The sequence below is a fragment of the Sinohyriopsis cumingii genome, chromosome 16 (assembly GCF_028554795.1).
Source record: "Sinohyriopsis cumingii isolate HCF-2022 chromosome 16, ASM2855479v2, whole genome shotgun sequence".
Lineage (NCBI taxonomy): Eukaryota > Metazoa > Mollusca > Bivalvia > Unionida > Unionidae > Sinohyriopsis > Sinohyriopsis cumingii.
Genome location: NC_142976.1, coordinates 35,812,641 through 35,836,084, shown reverse-complemented (window position 1 = coordinate 35,836,084; position 23,444 = coordinate 35,812,641). Strand labels below are relative to the sequence as shown.

Genomic DNA, 23,444 nt, shown 5'->3' with positions numbered 1-23,444 from the left:
GTATCTGTTCCTGATCCGTTGTCTTACCTAGTATGATTTGTTTTATAGTATGTTTTATCGGTTTTATTTCTTTAGAAATTCCAAGCCAAGAGTTCTAATATCCTTGATCGACGTCCTCGTTCGTTCCGTTGTGATGTGTTGTGCAAGTCCTTAAAGTAGACCGCTCACGGACAAGACGTTCAGTAATGTGTAGATTAAGTCTTATGGTGATGCATTTATACACAGACGATGTCGCCATACATCGTCTGTGCGCAGAAAGTATTCTGTTCTTCACATCGAAAGCACGTCGCACGTGTGGCATACGATGAACCGAGCTCACTGTTTTGAAATATTGTACAGTATACATAAATTACCCTCTGGTATCGTTGCACACATAAAACGAAACCCAAGTACATGCTTTTAATAAACAAAAGGATTTATATAATTCCGTGACACACGTGTAAAGTAACTGATATAAACATGGAATCGGAAGCCATACACTCTACATACATTTAAAACGAAATAAAAGTGGTGGGTTTATATATTATTTAGAAAACTGAATAAATAGATTTGACAGATTCAAATAAAAAATCTTTGTCGTTTTCTTTAAGATAAATAATCGCTGACTGGGTTTTCAAAATCCGGGAAACGCAAAATCAGCCAAGGACGTTAGGACTTCAGGACTTTCACTCCAGCTCGTTACAAATGAGTTTAAAACTATAGGCAAATGGATATATGGATTGGGAGGAGGTGAGATCAAAGACTAATATTATAACAGATGGAATCACAGTCGTACAATGTAAGACACCGATGCTGATAATTATGACGTGGGGTTTGTGAGAGATAGAACTTGCTACTCCCCTATCTTCACTGTATGGATCGATCTACTGCATTTGTATCGGAAAATATGAGCTCATTTTGTCGGATGGATATACTTCACTCCCAAGGTCGTGCAGTATTTCCATCCAAAACACTCGTTCATATTTTCCCATACAAATGCAGTAACTTATAATTATATGCTCATTTTCTTATTCTACCGAAGGCTTAATTATGTAACAAATACACTACATGAAACACAGTAATTGAATATATGCCATATTTCAAACTAAATATGCAAGCGCAGATTCATCATTACACAACAACAGCATTATTAATGCGAACATAACTCCGCCCAGATAAATCTGAACTTAGTCGCGTGCCAGACATAAGTTCTGAAAGAAAATGGCGTTTTGGTCTACTTAAAATTGAAAGTTAGATTCATAATGTGAATGAACGCGCATTGCAACAGCTTTTCCATTTGATTTGGAATGAACAGGTTTCGGTATTTTTGTCGATTCTACGAAATTTCGTGATTATAGAATGAATTGATTCATCTGTGCAAATTCTACACGAAACACATCGGATTTAAATTGTGAGGCAGAAGCGTATTGACATTTACAAGCGTGTTTCTGTTCTATCATTGAATATTTGAAATCATATATTTATTGCCATTCTTATTGAAGACAGTTTATTCCTTGTCAATTGCATGTTATTTGAAGGTACCCATCAATTTTATGAAATCTGGCGTCTATCGCCCACCTAAATCCGAAACATAGTATCAAAAATGTTAATGCGGAATGTAGCAAAGCAGCTGGCATGTGGCAGTCCACGAAACATCTGCTTTAGTTCATTCAGAAACAATTGCAATCAACCAAAATGTAAAACGCCTACTATGTAAGTGTACATGATTTGTTTACAAATCAAAAGTGCTGCCGTCTGCGTCCGTTGTTTGTTCACAATAGAAAGTAGTTCCTTTATGAGTGCAATTTGAAGTGAGCCGCGAGTTCAATTATCGCAAAATACTGAACGATTCTGATAGTGTAAAGTTAACGGAAAATAAAGTAGCATATACTAATTATAGGTTACTGCATTTGTACGAAAAAAATATGAACCAGTTTTTCGGATGGAAATACTGCACGACCTTGGGAGTGCAGTATATCCATCCGACCGACAAAACGAGTTCATATTTTCCCATACAAGTAAAGTAACCTTTTTATTATATGCTAGTAGTATAGGGGGACGATTCAGCGACAATGGGAATTAGCATTAAAAACACCCCTGGGACTGTTTAGCGACTATGTAAATTTAACATTAACCACCCTGGGACTGTTTAGCGACTATGTAAATTTAACATGGACGAAAAATCGTGGGACTGTTTAGCGACAAGGGAAATTAACATGGGAAATAGATTTTGGGACTGTTGAGCGACAAGGGGAATTGAACATGGGAATATGGGACTGTATAGCGTCAAAGGAATTTAAACAGGGTGGGACTATATAGCGTCAAGGGAAATTTAACATGGGATTTTTTTAATAAAAAAAAATAAAAAAAGAGGGTTGGCAATTGAAAGTCAATCTCTTTTCGAGACCTATGAGTGGCCCTGAAAAGGGCCTTTGGGTTTCTTCTTCTTCTAACTCCTTAATTTCTTTATCCATCCTCTTATTTTTTCCATCATTCCTTTCTTCTTCTTTTCTGTTTCCGGTATCCAGTCCGGGTGACCCATGGCTCGGAACTTCTGTTGGATTTTTATCCAGTTAGCGTTCAGTTTCTCTAGTTCTTCCTTTTTCTTTCTATTTTCTTCTTCTTTTCTATCTTTTGCCCACCTGTCCTTTATTTACTCCACTTCTTCATCTATCACCTTTCTCATCTTTTCTTCCCCTTTTTTCAATCTTTCAACACACTCCTTTTGAGAAAGGGCCACTCTGACCTTTTTTCTATCTCTTCCAAAAACCTTCTTACTTCTTCTACCTTCTCCAGGGCCTTATTTAATGTTCCCACTCTGACATAAGGGGGATTTATTAGCCCTCTCAGTCTCTTCACTTCTTCTTCAATTAATCCTTCTATCATCTCCCTGGCTAATTTTAGTTCGTTCACGTAGTGCACACTGGTTCTTAACCTCCAATATCTTTCAATCCTTTCAACTCCATATTCACCATCCACCATCCAAAAATAAACATGCCTTAAATCATTGAACAGTTGGGACACTTCCATCTTCTTTTTTTATTCTTTGTAGAATGGTTTGAACGACGAATACTGTGGGTTCTTATAGTGAAAGCGCGGACGTGATGGAAAACATCCCCCTAAGACATAAAATTGATATTACCTAGATCATGACCAAACAACGCGCGGACGTGAAGGAAAACATCCCCTACTTTTCTCATTTCATATCATCTACTATCCACATACGTGAAGCAGCAATAAACTAACCAAAATCTACCATTCACACAAACCAAGCATCAAAATCAAATCCTATTCAAACCCCGAATCTACTATCCACACACGCAAATCATTAAAATGAAACCCTAATCTACTATTCACACTAACCTATGTTAGCCCTTATTAACACACAATCATATACATTAACTTATACACTCACACTTTTAAAAAAGAGTCAGTGTTTATATTCACACTACTCTACATACACACATTGGCAAATCGATTGTTATTTCTTTTCTAGAGTATTGGGTAGCCCTGAAAAGGGCTGTTTGTTTTTGAACTCCAGTGACACCTGGTTAATGATAGCACCTTCCAGGCCTGGCACCACACACACATCTTCTTCCCCAGTCTCCTTTTACTTTTTTTCTTGAAAGCGCAGAGGGAGGATGATTGGCTTCAGCACCCCAATTTTCTGTCTCTGGTATCTTGTAAGCCATCCTCTCTCCTATTTTCTTTTCCTCCTCTTCCCTCTGTCTTCTCTCCTCCTCTTCCTTCTTTATTCTTTCCTCTTCTACTATGGATAACTCCGCGGCCAGTTCATTTAACAGGCGCCTGACATATTCCAGATGTATCTGGAGTTCAAGAAGTTTACTTATTCTGGTATTCATTGTCTTGTTAACGAATGAACAGGGTAGCTAGACTGCCCAGCGAGTTTCAATTTATACTGAAAGCGCGGACTTGATGGAAAACATCCCCTAAAACAAAATTGATCTTACCTAGATCATGACCAAACAACGCGCGGACCTAAAAGAAACACTCACTCACTTTTTTTATACTGCCCATTACTAATTTAAAAATTTTCATTAATCAATTCAATATACTATCCACATACGCAAAACAATCAAACCCCAAATCTACTCTCCCCACACCTCAAACAGCAAAAAAACATGATCTTAATCTACTATCCACACAAACGTACGTGAGCACTTACAAACACACAATCCTATACACAAACACATACACTCACACTATAAAAAAGAGTTAGTGTTTATATTCACAGTACTCTACCTACACAAATTGGCAAATGGATTGTTATTTCTTTTCTAGAGTATTGGGTAGCCCTGAAAAGGGCTGGTTTTTTTTGTTTGCTATGGCAATCTTTTAGTTTCTAAGAATGCGACGTCCTCTGAGGATAGACTTTCTGACGATAGGTCTGCTTCTTCGGAAAGAGAAGAAGAACTCTTTGGTGTCGATACGACAATCGACAAAGCCTCTGTCAGGTTCAGGTTGCTGCTGCTGCTGCTGTTGCTGCTGTTGCTGCTCTCTCTGTTGTTTCTGAAGTCTGTACTTCTCTGTCCATTCTTCTTTCTCCCTGTTCACTTCTTCTCTGAAGAGCTCTTCTATCAGGTCTTCAGTGACTTTTAACATTCTCACATTCTCTATCTCTTCTGGCTTCGGTATCAGACTCTGTCTGACCCTATGCAAATTCACGTAGGTTTCGTTTAGCTTAGCTAGTTTGGAGCACATCTTCGTAGGAGGATGAGTCGACAATGGATGGTTTGACTGGAAACTACCCCGGTTCTTAAAGTCAAAGCGCGGACGTGAAGGAAAACATCCCTCTACGGTTTTCGAGTCGCAACATTCAATGAGTGTCATGAGAGGGATAGTAAGAAGTCAAAGAGCATGAATCAACATTCTTATAGCCAAACAAAAGACAAAGGCATTTTTTTTTCAAAACACAACATTTTTTATTCAAAATCACTTAACACTAACAAACAACTCTAACATTTTTAACAATAATCCAACAATATAACATCAAACATTTTTTTCAATTTACACATTATTTTGGACAGGGTTGGCAACGTTGTGAATGAAATTGTGATTTCCACTGTTGGAAGTCATTAGGCCATTGATGGACACTACGTTTCCTAGTTTGAGACAAAAGATAAGCATAATGGTCACAAAACCATAGATCTACTTTCACATCGTCTCTTGAAGAAGAACGAGGATCAAAATGAGTCACTAAATGTTCTTAGGAATAGCCCAGGCTGCGATGATGCAGAAAATACACACAATATTGTCCACACACCAAGGAATCTGTGCCTTGTAATTTCACATTATTGAATCGGGTAGTCTGAGCATTTCTTCTCATAAAGTCGATGATATCGTCTTCCAAAGGGGGCAATCCGTACGAATCGAAATATTCCGCACATCCTTCTTGAGGAAAGTAGACGGCTACCCAATGGGTTCCTGGGAGATGACTGTCGTCCGTGTTGATGACATAAGCTAGATGGTCTTGAGGTTTGCGATGAGGGAGTTCATCTTTAGCACAGACGACAGGATTCCAAGAAGCCGTATACGAACTGTGGTTCAAAAGGTAATAAAGTTCCCAGGTATCCATTTGTGTGGTTTTTTTCTTCTTCACAGGTAATAATATGTCATCAATTCGATCCTGACTTTTTGCTTGAAAATGTCTGACAAATAACCGTTTCTTCGCTTCGTCTCCCCACTCTGATTCAGGAGAGCTTCGATACGATGGATCTCTTGAATGGTTAATGGTGGACAAGAATGTTCACGCAAGTCTTTATACCACTGATGCAACACGACTTCGTCCGAGATGAGACTCCAAGCTTCGTCCAGATACTCGTCCAATTTTTCTTCTTGACTCAACATCAGGCATTTGTCGTGTTGAATTTGACTGGGATAATCGTTTTGACATCCATAGCAATCTTTCTTGATCAATTCCATCATTTTTTCGACCAAGTGTTTGGCAAAACAGGAGACTAAATGGGCTTCTTGTTCTGGCCATCTTGACTTCATCATAACTTCATCGTCTTTGTCTTGGGATTCTCCTTCCACGGTCTCCTTACATTCCATCTCCAAAGTTTCTCCACTAGGTAAAGAGGGATAACAGTCTTCCATGGCTTCTAATAGTCTAGAATGACTTCTCTCAAACATTTCTATCGTATTATCAAATTCTGCATACAGGATGACGTTCACTGTGTTCCCTGCATCCAGTGGACTCTCAAACTGAATTTCCACACGAATTTGGCCGGATTTTATAGGGTGGAAATGTCCCTCGTCGCTGCCTTGGTCTGGAGTGAAATCGAAAGCCCACAAAGTATAGCCTCCTGCATAATCCTCGTACGTAATACCGTGACTGGTGTTGGTTCCTAACTGTCCGGTGGCTTCGTACAGCGACAAGTACGATCTCAAATAATTCCTGTCACCAAAGTTAGGCTCAAAGGGTCGGGTACACAAGGTCTTTCCATCGCGACTGACTTCAATCTTGGACACATTGTAATGATGAAAGTTGAAAGGATTTTCATGGTAGGCTCCGTTGAAGGCTGAATTCTTGACGATACCAACAATCAAACGCTTGGGTAACTGTCCTTGGAACAGATGATCTTCGATCATGGATCGCTGTCCAGCAGGAATGGTGAAGGTTTTCACTTCCACGCGACGTATCGGATACTTGGCGGTCGTTCTGCTCAACGTCTGACTGACGTCGTTTCCCACTTTAGGTAACACTTCCACACGACGTACGTAGAGTCTGGCTTCTTGGATGATGGTTTTGTAAGTGGAACCATCAGCAGCCATCAAATGAAAAGCGGCACTGCTGCGATTCAGTCTCAGGCGGGCATCCACCCCGTTCAGCAAATACTTTTCTTGCAACCACATGTCTAGATGCAAGCGATCCATCAGTTCGAAACTACGACTTAGATGAATTTTCGTTCGTCGTTCTACAAATCCCGTTGTATTTGAAGCATCCCCGGCAAGTGTAAGGCCGTTGAACTTAGTCGCTTTGTCAGGTCTATATACCACGCAAGCATCCAGATGAGTGTTCTCGGCTTCTTTTCCGTACGTCAAGAGATTTTCCAGGTACGCACGATAAGGGTAAGTATCCATGCTGCTGCTGACTAGTTTGTTATTCAAGTACAAGTCCACTTCGCTGAACAAGGAATGCATGAAATTGTTGACGGGAGCTACTGCATCATCATTGTCTAGGTTAGCGTTGGGTGGTTCGATCACTTTCACTTTCAAGTACAGGTAACTGCTATTCAGATCGATGTAATCTTCGGGCTGTCCTTTGATTTCAAACTCGATGGGAGCGGAATCGGTCAATGAGGAGACGGGATGAAATTCCACCCACTGGGATTCTTGCATCGTCATCATGGTGGGGGGCATGGCAAACAGATCCAGTTCCGACTTGGAACAAGCGCAAGATTCTCGGTGCATCATTTTGTTCTGTGTCTCAATAATCGAAAACGTCTAAGTCTCGAACGGTTCTTCTTTTCTTTGCCTTTCTCGCTTTAGAAGTGTGAAGTCTGGTGAAAGGGTGTTTTCTTCGTCGTCTCTTTCTGCCTTGTCCTTGCTGAATGCCTGACTCGGTAGCGTGCAGGGCATTTATAGGTGTTTCTCGGCGGCCCAAAAGGTCTTTGCCCGTTTGCAGCAAGACATTTTTGCCTGCCCTCATGAAGGCTTCTTTAGGGTTTTGTTTGTCGATGATGACATTTTGGAGAAATTCCTTGCCTTGCGTCAGTGCCGCATCTTTCAAGGCGTGCAATCCGCGTGTCACCATCGGTTTCAACACAGGGGCCACCGAACGAAAGGCCGATTTTAACATATCTCCTAAACCGTGTCCTCGCTGTCGAGCAACCCCTCGGTACACTGGATACATGACTTACGAATCGTGAGAGAACCGTTTTCGAAAATGGAGTTTCACCGTGACTTTTCCTTTGGTGAATGGAATATTTTGTCCCAGATCTCCTTTTATAGCAATGTTGACCGTGTCCAAATACGACTTGCTGACAGGCAAATAGTGAGGATGTACAAATTCGCGGTGGACGTGATAAGTGTTTCCACCTTCCTCGTCAGCGTTCGTGGCAGAATCCACTTTGAAAGGAATGACACGCAGTAACGGCACAGAGGTGTGTCCCACCACATTGTACTCCACTACATCGGAATACACGAACATCAAATTCAGTCCTTGGTTCAGTTCTACCGGGGCTCGAAATAACTTGGTAAAAGACTCGTTGTCGTAAATGATTGGTAATTCCTTTTTCTTGATCATGGCCATTCTCATGTCCATGTCTCCGCCCAACATGTCAAACAATTCAGGACAAAATAAAATAGACACGATTTTACTCCCGTCAAATTTCATCAAGAAGCGACGAGCTGCTTTGTGGTATTCCATGGTGACACTTATTTTGACACTTTCCAAAGCTTTAAGAAACACGACATTAAACCTGGAGGATATGGTGCTCATCAAATGTTGACCACTAAAATAATAGCCTGGAGGAATGAACAAGTGATAGGTGGTGTACTTTTGATTTTTTGTGCTAGGGGTTTTCTTGTCATATTTGCCATAGGTATCCAAGTATTGTTGCAATGGTTCGTCATGAACTTCCACATCAAAAACATTTTGATTGGGAAGGACATTGAGGACTTGGGTTGGGTGAATGATTTCTACTAAAGCCACTTCCCAATGGGCTTCGTCATCTAATGGGATGGCCTGAGGTAATTTGGCCGTGTAACAGCACAACGTGTTGTTGGGAAACACCTCCATGGAACTGTCACTGGGTAAGGTTAAGTAAAATTGGTTTTGGTGACTCATAATTCCAGAGTTCTGTGGCTGTCCGAGGGTTTACTGGACGTCAGAGGCGTCTCTCCGCCTAAAATGGGGTCGTTGTTGTTGTTATTGGAGTGGTGACTGGCACTGGCACTGGACACAAGGTTCCCGTGGTTCCCGTTCGAAGAGAATTTGAGGGACGGATTGGGAAGCAGGTAACCGATGCAACCGCTCAATAAAATTTTCCACAATTGTTTCTCTCCTTGTTGCAAACTCCACTTGGCAATGGCTGCCCCGATGACACAATACACTACGAAGATTTGGCAGAAAAAGACGATTTGCGTTTTAGGGTTGTTTTTGTAAATCTTGCACAGAAGAACTGGGTGAAGGAGTTGTAGCCGTAGTAGCTGCGTCTGTGTGAAAGGGCATGATGGTCACTTCTTTTTATAGTCGATGACTTGCAAAGCGTCGATCCAAGAATCAAAACTGGGTGGATATCCTTTCCAACGTACTTTGACTTCTTTGACACGTCGTTTGCCCACTTTACGGGTTCTGCGTTCGAGAATGCTTTCGATGTCGTACACGTCGTCTTCTTTTTTAGTGACACGTTGTAACTCGGGCAAATAAAACGTTCCTTTGAGCACTTCTCCGTTCATGTCTTCCAATTTATAGACGGCAGGATGACGACCATGCACTCGTCCAGTGACACGAAACAATTCGGTCGTCCAGTTAGGTAAGTAACCTTTGTCGAAAGTGCGTTTGGTTTTGCCAATGCGCACCCAATCTCCTACGGCCAACATTCCACTTTTCTTGGGGACAGCCCTCGTCGGGGACGTACCAAACAGGCGCTCAAACACCAACACTTCGTTGTCGGGAGTCACGTCTTGCGGGGCACGTCCGATGCTTCGATGGTAAGATTGGTTGTACGCTTGCACCAGGTGCGGTAAGATGTCGATGTACTTCAGAGTGTGGTGATGCGTAAAATATTTCCACATGCGTTCTTTCAAAGTGCGTTGAAAACGTTCCACGATGCTGGCTTTGGTTTCGGGATTCTCGGTGGTATAAAAATGAATGTCACGTTTCTTTAATTCTTTTTGGAAAGCTTGGTTCAGAAATTCGGTGCCTTTGTCTGTCCGTTTGCCATCGAAGAGGGTGACGAACACTTTGTTGCAACACTCGTTGCTTGATTTGGAAGTCAAGGGCACGACCCAGGCAAATTTGGAAAAGACGTCGATGACAGAAAACAAATATTTGTAGCCACGATTGTAGCTGGCCAAATGAGAGACATCGGCTAAATCGGCTTGCCATTGATGATCGATGCCTTCCACTCGGGTGCGACTTCTGGAAAACTTGCGTCGAATGGGTTTGTGTAAAGTGTAGGTAGCTTGTTCTTGTAACCATCGTTGCACTTGAGGTAAACGGAGACTTTTTAGTCGCATTTTGGCAGCACGATACAATTTTTGAACTCCTGCGTAACCGGCAGGAGGAGAGGGATCGTAGTAAATGCTGGCTAAGACTTTTTCCATTTTTTTGTGTTTGTGTGTTAATAAGACACCCACTCTTGGAGGATGCTACTCTTTTTCTCTTGGGGTATTTTCTTGGATTGCAATGCTTTGCGTGTGCAACCGGCAATAGGTGTCGAGGAGGAGGATGTGTGAACAGGGGATATCGGTTCTTGTTTCACTTCTGTCTTCACTTCTGTCTTCACTTTCTTTTTCTCTTGTGATGAAGAAGGGGTGGTCATCATCTTTTTAATCCATCCAATTCTGGAGGTACGTGGTGTTGTTAACTTGCGCACTTTTTTCTGGTGGAGTTTGAAACCCTTCTTCTTCTTCTCCTTTTTCTGTCTTGGTCACTGGTAGTGGTGGTACTGGTACTGGTGATGGTGCTGGACTTTTCATCAAGGTCTTAAAATCTTTCAGAGTGGGTAGAGCTGTTTCGTCTAAAGCTTTCTGGTGAAAGAGTTGCAGTCGTTGCAAGAGTTGACCGTACTTTTGCGATTTTTCTGTTTCGGACAAATCTTGGCGATCCATCAAGGACTGCAATTCGTGTTGTAACTGGGACATCTCGCTCAAATGGGGATTGGGAGGTAAATGCGGGGTGCGTTGTTCTTGCCAACGATGGTATTCCATCCATCGTTTGTGAGGCACTAAAGCTAGTTTTCGTCCTTCCATGGGGTTGTCAGGGGTCGATTCTGAGATCTTGGGACTTCAGAGGGCCTTTTTATCTTGCTCCCATTAGTCCTCCCAACATGGTTCCCAAGACTTCTTTCAGTAAGGGGCCTAACAAGAGGGGTAAAATGCTTCCACGTTGGACCAACATCTTCTTCTTTTGACGAATGGGAATTTTCTTTTGAACCATTTGCCGAAGAACGTGACGATGTTTGCCTAAGCATTGTTTCTGGTGTTTGGACAAAGGGATCGTGCCTTTCAAGATGTTCAAACAACATTCGCACACGGTATCGATGACCTCTTTGGAGGCTGATTGAATGAGTTTTTTTCGTAGAGGTGGAGAAGCTTTGGACAGGACAGATAATATGTCCCCAAGTTTGACTAAACGAGGAGGCAGTCCTTTTCTTTTCTTTCCTTGGGGTTGTTTAGAAGAGGGATGTTTTCTGGAGGGTGACATCTTTGAGTCTTCAGGAGCACCAAAAACACTGATACCCCGACTTGGTCACAGGCCTTTTTAATACTGGAACGCGTCGCCACTGGTTGTCTTTACGTCGTATCAGTTTGAGGACAGGCATGACACGTCGTGGAGGGGTTCGCAACGGACTAAATCGAGCCAGTTCTTGCTTGGACAAATCCAGTAAACTTTGTAACATGCCCGATCTTTCTTGGACTTTGATTTTGGGAGAAGGTACTTTGTGAGCAGCAGCCACTGCCACTAAATTGGAGGGTCCTGCCACTGGGGAAGTTCTTCTTGGGGTCATCAACGGAGAAGTTCTTGGTTGATCAACGTCTCCAAGTACTCTTCAGTTCTTGGTGTCATCAACGGAGAAGTGGATGAACGTGAGGCTGCCAGAGACGCAGTCACCGTCGTGGCAGGTCCTGGTTTGCGAGTGTAAGGTTGCGTCCTGGCCGAAGTGTCTCTCTTGCGACTAGTTTTATTTTGTGGACTTTTCTTTTTCTGGGGACTTTTTCTCTGTTTCTTTTTCTGGGGGCTTCTTTTCTTTTTCCGGGGTGGTGTCTGGTAAGAGGAGGGTCCCGCCACTGGAGAAATTCTCCTTGGGGACCTGGTCTTTTTCATCTTCTTGGAGCTTCGCTTGACTTTTTTCTTGGGGAGAAGTTTGGGGGCATTAGGATCCCATCTTAAGAGAGAGCGAATGATGACCCCTCCTAGAGTACCGATCCCTCCAGGTTTCAAAATGATTTGTTTTTTGGTTTGAGTGTCGATGCGGAGATCGGCCAGTTGGGTCAAAGCGACTTTGTTTCTATCAAAAAAGTGTTTGGTTTGATGAGGAATCTGAATGATCCCTTGGAGTAATTGACGTGCCGTCACCGTGAACCATCGTAAGGCTTCTTTGAGACTAGCTTCTAAGACACGAGCTCGTATTTGTGGATTTTTTCTCGACTGATGCCATACAAGGCACGAATCAATTTGACGGGAAGATGCGACTGAAGGGACGTCATGTTGACGTTGTGTGAGACAGAGGAAAAGGGTCTGAGGATTTTATAGATTTTTTTGTGGAATGAAATTAAGTCGACGACGGAGACGTGTACAGGACAGGCCCTCCGTCTTGGCACCAGTGGTGAAACAAGTGGGTACGAAATCGCAAATCATCGGGGTCGTAGGTTTGAAATCGACGAGTAAATAGGCGTGTGGAGTTTGAGTGGCATTGTCGTACGCCTGAGTCAGCCATGGCGTTCCTAACCGTTTGGCTAAGACTTGCACTTGCGATTTATCTCGAGGGCTTTTAAACAAGATCACGTAATGCGCATTGAGACTGATGGTGCGATGGGCTTTACTTTGTTGAAAAGAAATTTTGGGTGATGTAAACGACACTGGCATTACGGTGATGCCCTTTGCGCGTGAACCACAGTTTAATTTCTTCTTCGTCTTCTCCTAACATGTCGTCAAAAATGATCAAATGGGTTTGACGGGAGTCAGAGACGATACCGTCGCCTTCTTTAGGAATGCCTTCCACAAACACGATGGAATCGCCTTGACTTTCTCGCAAGAGGCTGTACGCCGATTGCCACTCTTTGTAACACCACACGATCCGCTGAGGTGGTCGATCGATCAAATGATGTTTATGTTCGATCAAACGTTTGACAAATTCGGTTTTGCCTGAACCGCTAGGTCCAGCAATGAGCATGTTAAAGGGATGGCGATGATACAAAGCCTCCCAACTGGCACGATCTAAGTGTTTGTCGATGACTTTGACAGTGGAGGAAGAGGAGCAGAGGCAGCAGAGGTAGCCATAGTGTTAGGAATGTCACTTGTGACACGAAAACAAACAAGACAAGAGTTTATATACTTTTTTTGAGGACACGTTTATTGAATGTTTTAAACATGAATACGAAAGACAAAAATACATAAAAGCCAAAGGCTTAAGTACAAGGATAAAAGGCACATGATAACGATGAACGTGGAATAAACACAAGTGTCTGTACAACATGTTTTGGGTAAAGTTCTGGCCAGTTCTATAGGGGGTAAGGTCACACAAGTGTCCTCCCGAAAGTGTCTTTCAGGCCTGTCCACGACAGTCCTGTCCTGGGTGACGGGTTCTTCTGGCACCGTCACTAACACAGGTTAAAAAGTAACTTTTTTCCTTGAACAACTCTCGTGCATACTGGGCCACTTCTTGGGTCCAAGCCTCAAAATCCCATTCTTTCCAGGCACGGACATCTGTCCAATGGGGGTGTAAGTCACAAGCTACACACACATCGTCATACACGTCTTGGGTAGCTAAAAGTTGACGAATCTTTTTTTCCCGTAAAGGTCGAGAAGTATCCAGATGAAAACGTAAGGCTTTGAGCAAAAGGAGTCTTTCGTGACCATTTAGGGCCATGGGGGTGTGGTAAGTACTGATCGTAAAGAGTCCACAAAGAATCGGCTGGTAAACGAAATCCTAGAAAACAAATTGAATGGATACAGTTCTTGTAATAATCGATGGTAATGATCCACGGTTTGAATATGGTCACTGAGTTCCTTCCACGGAATCTGTTCAATAACATGTGACATAATCCGTGGCATGGCAGCCTGATTTTATAGTCTCTTTGTTTCGGAAGCAATAAAGATAATTTCTAACTAGACATCTTCGTTCTCCAGTAGGGAATCTAAATCTTGCATACTGTAACCGAAACGTCAGAGTTTGTCTAGATGTTTCGTCTTCCGCTAAGCAGATTCCACGTAAAATATGTTGGTAATCCTTTAACTCGTCTTCTTCAATACGTTGCAGTAGGTGAATCTCGAAGTAACCAAAATTACGAACGTTTAGATCATTCACTAACTGAAAGTGTTCAACAAGGTCTGACCCCTGAAAGAATTACTGACGAATCAGTCCTCTTATACCATTCAGGTACCAGTGGTTAAAGATCTGGTGACGTAACGGATGCAACTGTTCTTTACGTTTCACTTGTATTTTGACCAGCTCTCGGTAAATCCGTTCTCTCAACTCCACAGGCAAAGCACGAATGTTCTCTTGTAAAGTGTCCATGAATAGGCCAGTCCGTACAATTCACAATCTTCTCCTAGAGCAAAATTAATCCACAAAGTGAGTAATTTCTGACCACTGCCATTCAGGGTAACGTCCAATAATGTCACTGAACTCTTTTGATGTAAACGGTCTAAAGCGATATAATAGGAAGAATGCACACTTGACCCAAAGAAATCTAACACACTGGTTGACTTTTTTCACTTTCCTCTTGTGAATTTCTCTGCACAAAAGTTCTACAGTCACCCATTGAAATTTCACTCTGGCAAGTCCCTGCCAAACCTCTTTGTAAATCTTCTCTTGCAGTTCTTTAGGTAATGATTCAATATCGTTTTTGAAATGAAGTTTAAATACTGGTCTCGGTGATGTCCAACATTTGACTCCTAGCCAAACTGGTTTCTTCTTCGTCAACGACATAGTAAGTTACTTTAATGTCTCGGTCCCACTAAGGGTAAGTAATGACAATTCGGTGACCATCGAGCATGTTCTACGTAGGCCGAATCTTGCGGTTCCCAGTAATGAAGTGACACACCGAACTGAAGCACTTTACTTTATCTCCTTCGCCCAAGTAGAACAATCCGGCTCTGGCTAATTCTTCGGGGGTCGGTCCTCTCAGATACTTAGGCCATTTTCCTTTGAACGATTGAAGACGATTTTCAAAGTCGCAGTATTCCGAGAAACGCACAGGAACGAATAATCGTCTTTCACAGGTTCGTTTCGATGAGGGTTGAGTGACATGGGCAGGAGTTTGCTCAGAGCTGGATGACATCCGTAGGGGGGTAGACGTGAAGGTGAACATTCCCCTTTAAAACGAAACCCATTAAAGTGTCCAAGAGGACGAGAGGCATCGCTTTCGCATCCCTCAGGTTTGACACGCACAGCATCACTTTCCATGATAGGGGTAGTGAGAACAAAGTTCCCACGATGCTTTACGGCATAGCTAAGGTCACAACGTACAGCATCGTTCCCATCGCAAGGCTCACAATCGCATTCCACTTCAGAAGTCCCACACTTGAATTGTGCCTTTCTAAACTTGTTTTGTGTTTCTCTGAAAGTATTCATCTTGTTCGCTCGGTCCTGGTAGTCACAATGAACTATCGATCTTGCCTAGGGTTCCTTTTTATATACAGACCAATACCGACGTGTCCATACGGTAAGGTGAAATGATTGGGAAGTCGCACTCGCTTCTGGTACACGATTTGATAGACTTTTTCCAAGGGTCGACTGACGATGTGGTGAGTGGGTAAACGTACAATCTTGTTCGGTTGATAGGTGGTCACTTTAAAGTTTCCATCCTCTCCCGATTGCAAGGCTTCTTTCAGTACCCCAAAGTTGACCACTCGACTGGTACGATAATTCAGAGTCAATCCTTTCACTTTGCACTGCGTGTGCACTTCTCCTTGTTTGTCCCGGTATTCGTAACCGTAATTTTTAGGACCACCACTAGCGAAACTTAGAATCTTGTCGTCGGGATGCTCGTCTGTCCAGGCTCCTAAACTGTCTCCTTCGATGTCAGAGTGCTGTTGACTCGGGTGATGGATGTAAATGCAACTGTCCGTGTCAAAGTGCAAGACGCGTTCCCCTAACAGTTCTAAAGCTTCGTACAATTTTAAGCGAGCATGAGCTGTCACGTAAGCCGCAATGATGACATTTCCAAAAGGGTCGTCTTGTACAAAGTCCAGATCTTCTTCGTAATTGACCAAGATCAAATCCTCTCGAACGACGTCCACGTGTTTCATGTATTTGGTTTTGTCGTGAATCATCTGGAAGTAGCGGGAAGGTTCTGTCAAATACTCCGTCTTGGGTAAACACGGTCGTTGTGCCATTTTACCCCACAAGCAATTTAACATCACTTTGGCAAACGATCGCCTGCTTTCGTTTTTCTCGATGTGGTCTAAAGAGATGCCTTCTTGTTCATAGTATTTCTCTTTGAATTTTATTTGGTCTTCGGGAGTGTGACACCAGGAAGGATAGCCGCTAGCTTCTTGCTTCAGTTTCAAAAAGGCATCCACGTAGTCGGCGAAAATGCCTTTCTGCGTGGGTCACCCTTGTGGTATTGTTGTGTCTTGGGAAAGTGACAAATTTCGTACACTTCTAACAGTTGGTATCCCATGTCCAGAGCTTTGAACAATTCTACGCTGACCCAGGTTCCCGTCAAGGCCCGTTCTTCCTGGGTGTGCTGACAAGGCTGATCTTGGTTGCACGTTTCGGCACAAGTACGACACATAGGAAACATCAGTTTGCCTTGGCAATGGTGAGGTAACACAGGATGGTACAAGTCCGTGGGAGGCAAAACTTTACACTTCATCAGACCTTCGTATTGTCGAATGTTTTTCAGGTCGATGTGTTCCGTCAACAATTGTGGGTGCCCTACAGGAAAGCGACAATATTTGCACACGTAGGGATACAGCGAACACACGTCCAAGTATTTGATTTCTTCTCCTTTCTCTTCGTCGGCTTGGTACAGCAAACAGGTGCCATTGGTTCTTCCTCCGTACAAACTATACCTCGGGTTCAGGGGGTCCATGAACTGGTAACTTTCCACGAGGCGTTTAAACTCGGGATCGGTTTTCAAACGGTGATCGTATTCGTGTTCCCATATTTCCACTACTTGGTATCCTTCCTGTTCTAACTTTAGGCGTCGCTGACAAGTGGCCTGGTACAAGTCTTCCATGGTTCGTTGTAAAAACTGATTTTTAGTGTCACGATCAGGGTAACAGACGGGACATCCGTGAAATAAGCAACCGTTAAACTCGTTCTCGATCTTGGGGTTTTCTAAGTCCTAGCCATCGACCGAATGCGTTCCGATGGTCTTTTCGCCTCCTCCGTTGCGGGCATGCTGAATCCATTTGTCTTCCTTGTCGCACAAGTAATGTAACCAGCGTAGGGCTTTGACCGAGTATTGACGTTTGACATAGTGGGTCGTTTGAGGACTGATGACAGCCACGGTGTTTTCAGGCATGAATCGTTGCCGGTACACTAAGGAACACGCTTTGGCAATGGTGCAAGCTTCTTTCAAAGGATCGACCCCTCCGTGTTCCATGAACAGTTCTCGAAATTTTCCGCAGCAACGCCGTAAAATGTCCACGTCGGAACGACAATACTTTAGCATTTCTTCCTGAAAGTCGAAAGGGTCCGAGGCGTGAGCCTGGTACCAAGCGTAAAAAGTTTCTCGTTGTTCGGTACGCATGTTGTCGGGGTCGTAATAGTGAGCCTCAGGCAAATGGGGTAGAACGGCATGTTGATTGGCTTCCGTATTGAAAAAGTGTGGAAAATATCCTTTAGCCATTTCTGTCATTCCAAACGTTTTAGGCATTCGACTCAAAGGCATGGCCAAGTAACTCATCGAATCTTTAAACTGTACTTGTCCCACTTGCATGAAAATGATTTTGGCTCCGTTCAAAGTCACTTTAGGACGCTCGGTGCCTTGTTCCGTATAGTATCTCAAAAGAAACTGTCCATCGTATCCGGAGAAATTGTGAGCCATCACCGTGGCATGACAATGACAATCTCCGTAACGTTCGATGTCCTCTTGGCTCCACGTCTTGTCGATGGGGTCTAAGACCCATCGGGCGAAATCAGCTAGCGTGTTCGGCCCTCGAAAGATTTTTTCACGTCCTCCAGGAATCTTGCTGCAGTGAGGGCAATGACTGAAGATAGGTTCTTGAATGCACTTCTCGCACGCTCGATGAGCCACGCAGAAATTAGGAATGTGAATGCCGGTCTCTTGCATGCATTCGAAATCAAAAAGACGAAATTGCCTTTCTTCTTGTGACCGTTCTCTTTCTCTGGTGGGGGTGGTATTTTTGCACGTAGCATTGGTGTTCCAAGTCCACGATGTGATGACAAATGTGACACTTTTTCTTTCCTTGACATACGTGTGCCTTGAAATTATTGGCACGTAGCTCTTGTCCACAGGTAGGGCACAATCTCAGGAGTTGACAAGCACATTTCTGCTGTGAACCTTGCGTCTTCAGATGTTGTTGGTAACAGGCAGGGCAGACAAACGTGCGCAGACAAGCAGGACAATGTACTCTTTCTTGTCCTTCGCTCAGACAGGGTGGAGAGGCCAAACATCCTGAGCATTTCAATCCACAATGTTTGTGTTGCTCTCGATTATTATAACCATGGTCACATTTCTCACAGTAATAACCGTATCCTAGGAATGCAGTGATACTGGTAATGGTATCGAAATGTTCATCGTGATGATAAAGGTGAATGTATTTTCCATCCTTAAAGTCTTGGCCTCGAAACAACAGCGGCCCACGCATTTCTTGAGGGTGCACTTTCAAGGTGTAGCGTGGAGCTAGGACATCTTGCAATTTTTGCATTTCAGGAATGCCGCAGGGTGTGTCTTTGGATAGGTCAGCTTGTTGCAACAGGAGTTCTGCTTCATTTCGTTGTTTGGCTCGGTCGGATCGTTGAATAGTTTTCCAGGTTCTTTTCCATTCTACCGTGTCGTTCTTGTTGGCATAGGTTCGTCCCACCACGATGGCTCGGGCTAAACACATCTGGTCTTGAGAATTGTGAATTTGGACGAGACTCTTTTTGGTGCTGCGAAGGTTGTTCACCAGTAACACCTTATTGCGTTGTCCGGTCCCTTGAGGAGGAGAGACGTGGGTCATGTCCAGTGTGGCTTTTCCATCGGTGATGTCAAACTGGTCATTAGATTGTTGCACGTGTTGAATCTTGTCCATGACTTTGGAAGCAGTTAGTTCTGCGGGTCTGCTAAATTCGATCCAAACAGGGGATTTCAAACCGTCGTGTTGTATGGAAAGTCTCAAGCGATCGTCTTCTTTGGGTTGACATTGTCGCTTGAGTGCGGTGAGCAAACAATCCTACACCCCAGTGATGAACCCTTCTGCTTTCTCTAACGGTACTTCGGCCTTGAAATCTTTAAACTTCACCGTGTATTTGTAAGCCGTGGTTCTAAATTTTCTAGAGGAGCGCTTTTCCGTCTCTCGAATGGAATAGTACTTTTCAGGGTTGACTAAGGGTAGTGAACTTTGTTTAGAGGGTTTGGATTCTGGTTCACTCATGTCCTCTTCAAAATCACTGGCATGAATTTGTGCCAAGACTTCAGCCCTGGTACGAGGCGATAGATCACGTTTCTGCCTCTTACTTTCTTCTTCTTTCTTCTCGAATGAATAGCATCGTTTCATCTTGAGTGAAAAACGTCAAATGACTCAAGTTTAAACACCATGGACTAATTTATAGTCCTAGCAGACCAGCGTATATAAAAGGGTGTGTGTCTTGTCCTTTCACTATTTATTTCACTCTCTAACCGAGCACAACGATGGAAGAGACTACCCAGATGGAACGTTTCATCAGAGCGTTGCGAGGGGTCATTAGAAAATTTTCTTCAGACCAGCCGACGGACTACTCTCCTTCTTTTCGAGATAAAAGTATAGATACTTGCTATATCTGTCAGAAGAAAGGGCATTGGTCTTCAGAGTGTCCAGACCGTCAAAGAAGAAAAAAAACAGGGGTTAAAAGAGACAAAAGTCAAGATACCTGTTATTATTGTCAAGAAAAAGGACATTGGTCTCCAGATTGCCCAAAAAAGAAACAAGAGGAGTCAGAAGAAAAGAGGGATTCTTCTTCAGAAGAGAGGGATTCTTCTTCAGAGGAAGAAGAGGAGGAAGATAGCAGACAGGTGAAGAAAAAGAAACAGGAGAAGAAAAGAAGAAGGGAAGAAAGTGAGGAGGAAAAGACTGTGACGGTGAAGAAATTTAAAAAACAGAGAGACTAAACAGTGAGACAGAAGAAGTGAATGTACTTTTTCAAGTGCTCTGTTGTGAATTGTGAATTGGATTGTAACTATGGATAAAAGAATAAATTAGCTATAAAAAGGTAAGTGTCTTTGAGTTTTGATTTTAAATAAGAACGTACACTCACGCACTCATATACACGTACTATAGGGGTATAATGGGTTTTTTTGTTGTTGATCTTGAGTTGTTGGCAATTGAAAGTGTATCTCTTTTCGAGAGAATTGGGTGGCCCTGAAAAGGGGCTTTGGTTTTTGGTGTAGGGGTGAGTTTAAGCAATCAACTTTAACTGCCTTAAGCCTTTGCCACGGCCGAGGCCTACTTCTGATGATGATGATTTGGTTGAAATCATTAAGGGTGGTACGGTAGGCTTAGTCACAGGGTTGGCATGTTTAGCTCGGGAAGGTCGTATTCTCTTCGGTCGTGATAAAGAAGTCTGATACATTTGTTTCAGACTTCTTAACTCCGCTCAAATGTCCAACAGTACCGTGACCGTTTGATTTTCACCCTCTTGTTTCTTTGCTGCTACTTCTTCTTCTTCTTGTTTTTTCTTACCTCTTCTTCTTGCTCCTGTTGCTGTAGGAGAAAAGCTTGTTCCGCTTCCTTTTGTCGTTGTATAAATTTCTCCAATTCTTCTTTCTGTCTCTGTCTAAAATTCTCCAATTGCGGTAATGAAGGTGACGAAGGTTCCGGAACAAATTCTTGCGAGGTAAGAAAATCCACAAAATCCCAATTTACCTCTTCTGAAAGTAAGTCCGGGTTCCCTTGGGCGGTCTCCACTGCTGGTGCACCCCAGTGGATCGTTTTCTGAGTTTCCGTCATGTTGAATCACTGTCGCATAGACTGACTACACACAGGCGCTAGCAAATCTATATAGACCACGTGACGTCACAGACTGTTCTCTTCGGATTGGATGCGGACTGACTGAATTTTGTAACGCGTTTTTGGATTGGTCAATGAACTCAATCCATTTCAATCGTTCCTACCCCTATAAATAAGCGCAGTTCACTGCATTGGTTCACCTGTTCTCGGCGCCACAAGATGTGGACCACAGTCGAATCATCCACCCTTGTTTCTTCAGTGATGTTTAGGACGGACATGCTAATGTATGTCCGATTCAAGTGGACAGTTGTCCACAAGTCAGACACCAGTCTGTGGATACAAAGAGTGTACGTGGAGAGACAAGGTTGCCTCAAGAGGACACTGATTTATGGCCCTCGAGTAAGACGCAGCTTGAGGACAAGAAGATGCCGCAGATGCCCTTTATGTTAAGGGCATATCAACATAAATCCAAAGGCCCTTTTCAGGGCCACTTATAGGTCTCGAAAAGAGATTGACTTTCAATTGCCAACCCACTTTTTTTATTTATTTATTTATTTTTTTAAAAAAAAATCCCATGTTAAATTTCCCTTGACGCTATATAGTCCCACCCTGTTTAAATTCCTTTGACGCTATACAGTCCCATATTCCCATGTTCAATTCCCCTTGTCGCTCAACAGTCCCAAAATCTATTTTCCATGTTAATTTCCCTTGTCGCTAAACATTCCCAAGATTTTTCGTCCATGTTAAATTTACATAGTCGCTAAACAGTCCCAGGGTGGTTAATGTTAAATTTACATAGTCGCTAAACAGTCCCAGGGGTGTTTTTAATGCTAATTCCCATTGTCGCTGAATCGTCCCCCATACTACTTATGCTCATTTTCTTATTCTGCCGAAGGCTTAATTATATAAACAAAAATACAATACAAGAATCAAAGTAACTGAATATATGCCGTATTCAAAACTAAATACACAAGCGCAGATTTATCATTACACAACAACAATATTATTAATGCTCACATAACTCCGCCCCGATAAATTTGAACTTAATCGCGCGCTAGACATAACTTTCGAAAGAAAATGGCGTGTCGAGTTAAAATTGAAATTTTTAAATCATATTGAGACTGAATGCGCATTACAACAACTTTACCATTTGATCTGGAATGAATAGATTTTGATATTTTTGCCGATTCTACGAAATTTCGTGATTATGGATTGGATTTATCTGTGCCAATTCTACATGAAATACATCGGACTGAAGCAGAGAGGGAGAAACGTATTGACATCTGCAAGTGTGTTTCTGTTCTGTCATTGACTCTTCTAAATCATAATGTGGGAAAAACATAAAGCCTTTCAATTGCAATTTTTATAAAAAAAAAAAGACGCAATGGAATTTAATATTTATTTCATCTGACTGCAGTAAGGAAGATGTAATTGCATTTGGAATATAGTCTAAATTATATTACAGTTTCGAAATTTATAATCAAACTTGAGAACCCATGACATGGCTCATTTAATTCGGATTTGCAGAACTTTTTAATGTAAAGTGAACGGAAACAAATTAGCATATACTAATAGCCGTTATGGGATGACGTCACTATTGTGTGAATGACGTCAATGACTTATCATTTGGGAGATAGGTTTTACTAGTTACCGGCCAATGATCTTGGTATGCCAGTTTGGGCCGTGTGACAGCTAACAGTCAGCTTTAAAGTTTTTATGCATCATATTTCTCGTTTGTGAAGAATGAAGCATATACCACATTTTTGACAGGTAAATTACGTCTAGCTACAGAGACTTTGAACCGTACTTTGATTTACACGCACTTTAAAAAAAAGAAAACAGTACACGGTGGTTAGTGTGTGTATGGACGATTTAAAATAAATCCTTTTGCTTGTACATTAATCATTTCGGTTGAGCGTACAGAGTTAAAAAGAGTACATATATTTTTTTCTCTTTTAATATTTGTTTAGCTTTTCTGAGACTGGAATATGTAATTCGATTACCTAGTAAACTGGTCATATCTTTTTAACACACGAACTTCGAAATAATTCACGTCATAATTGTGTAAATAACATAAAGAACCCAACTTTTTATGATGTGCTGAAAATTTAGTAAGTTTCTATTAAAGTTTCTGTGTCAAAATTCAGTAGAAATATGTAAATAGTTAACTTATCGATCGTCATCTGTCTTGGACCTACCTGAAAGATACATAAAATATGTATATGTGTTAAAGGTAGCCATGCGCTTTTTGCAAGGTCATAAACGTCCCAGAATATACTTTAATTTAGAGGAAAATATTTTCTTCATTTCATCTACCTTTGATCATTATGCGTTACATAAATCTGATTTTACCTGTTAGTTTTTAAATCCTTGCAATTACTAATACATTATTAGTACAGGTAAACTGATAGATAATATATGCCATCATAAAAAAATTGTTATTCAAGCG

The 23,444-nt window shown here is 42.3% G+C and overlaps 1 protein-coding gene across 3 annotated transcripts in view; it reads left to right on the top strand.

The window, feature by feature from the left end:
- Nucleotides 1–23,444, top strand: part of LOC149780205 (glutamine synthetase-like) — an 89,429-nt gene that overhangs the window by 43,031 nt on the left and 22,954 nt on the right. The window contains exon 1 of one of the 3 annotated variants that reach the window (XM_089936962.1): nucleotides 22,635–22,765. The exons of the other annotated variants lie outside the window; for them this stretch is intronic. The gene's annotated coding sequence lies outside the window, so the exon portion shown is untranslated. Of the gene's footprint in view, nucleotides 1–22,634; nucleotides 22,766–23,444 lie in introns of those variants that run through there. 3 annotated transcript variants of the gene reach the window in all.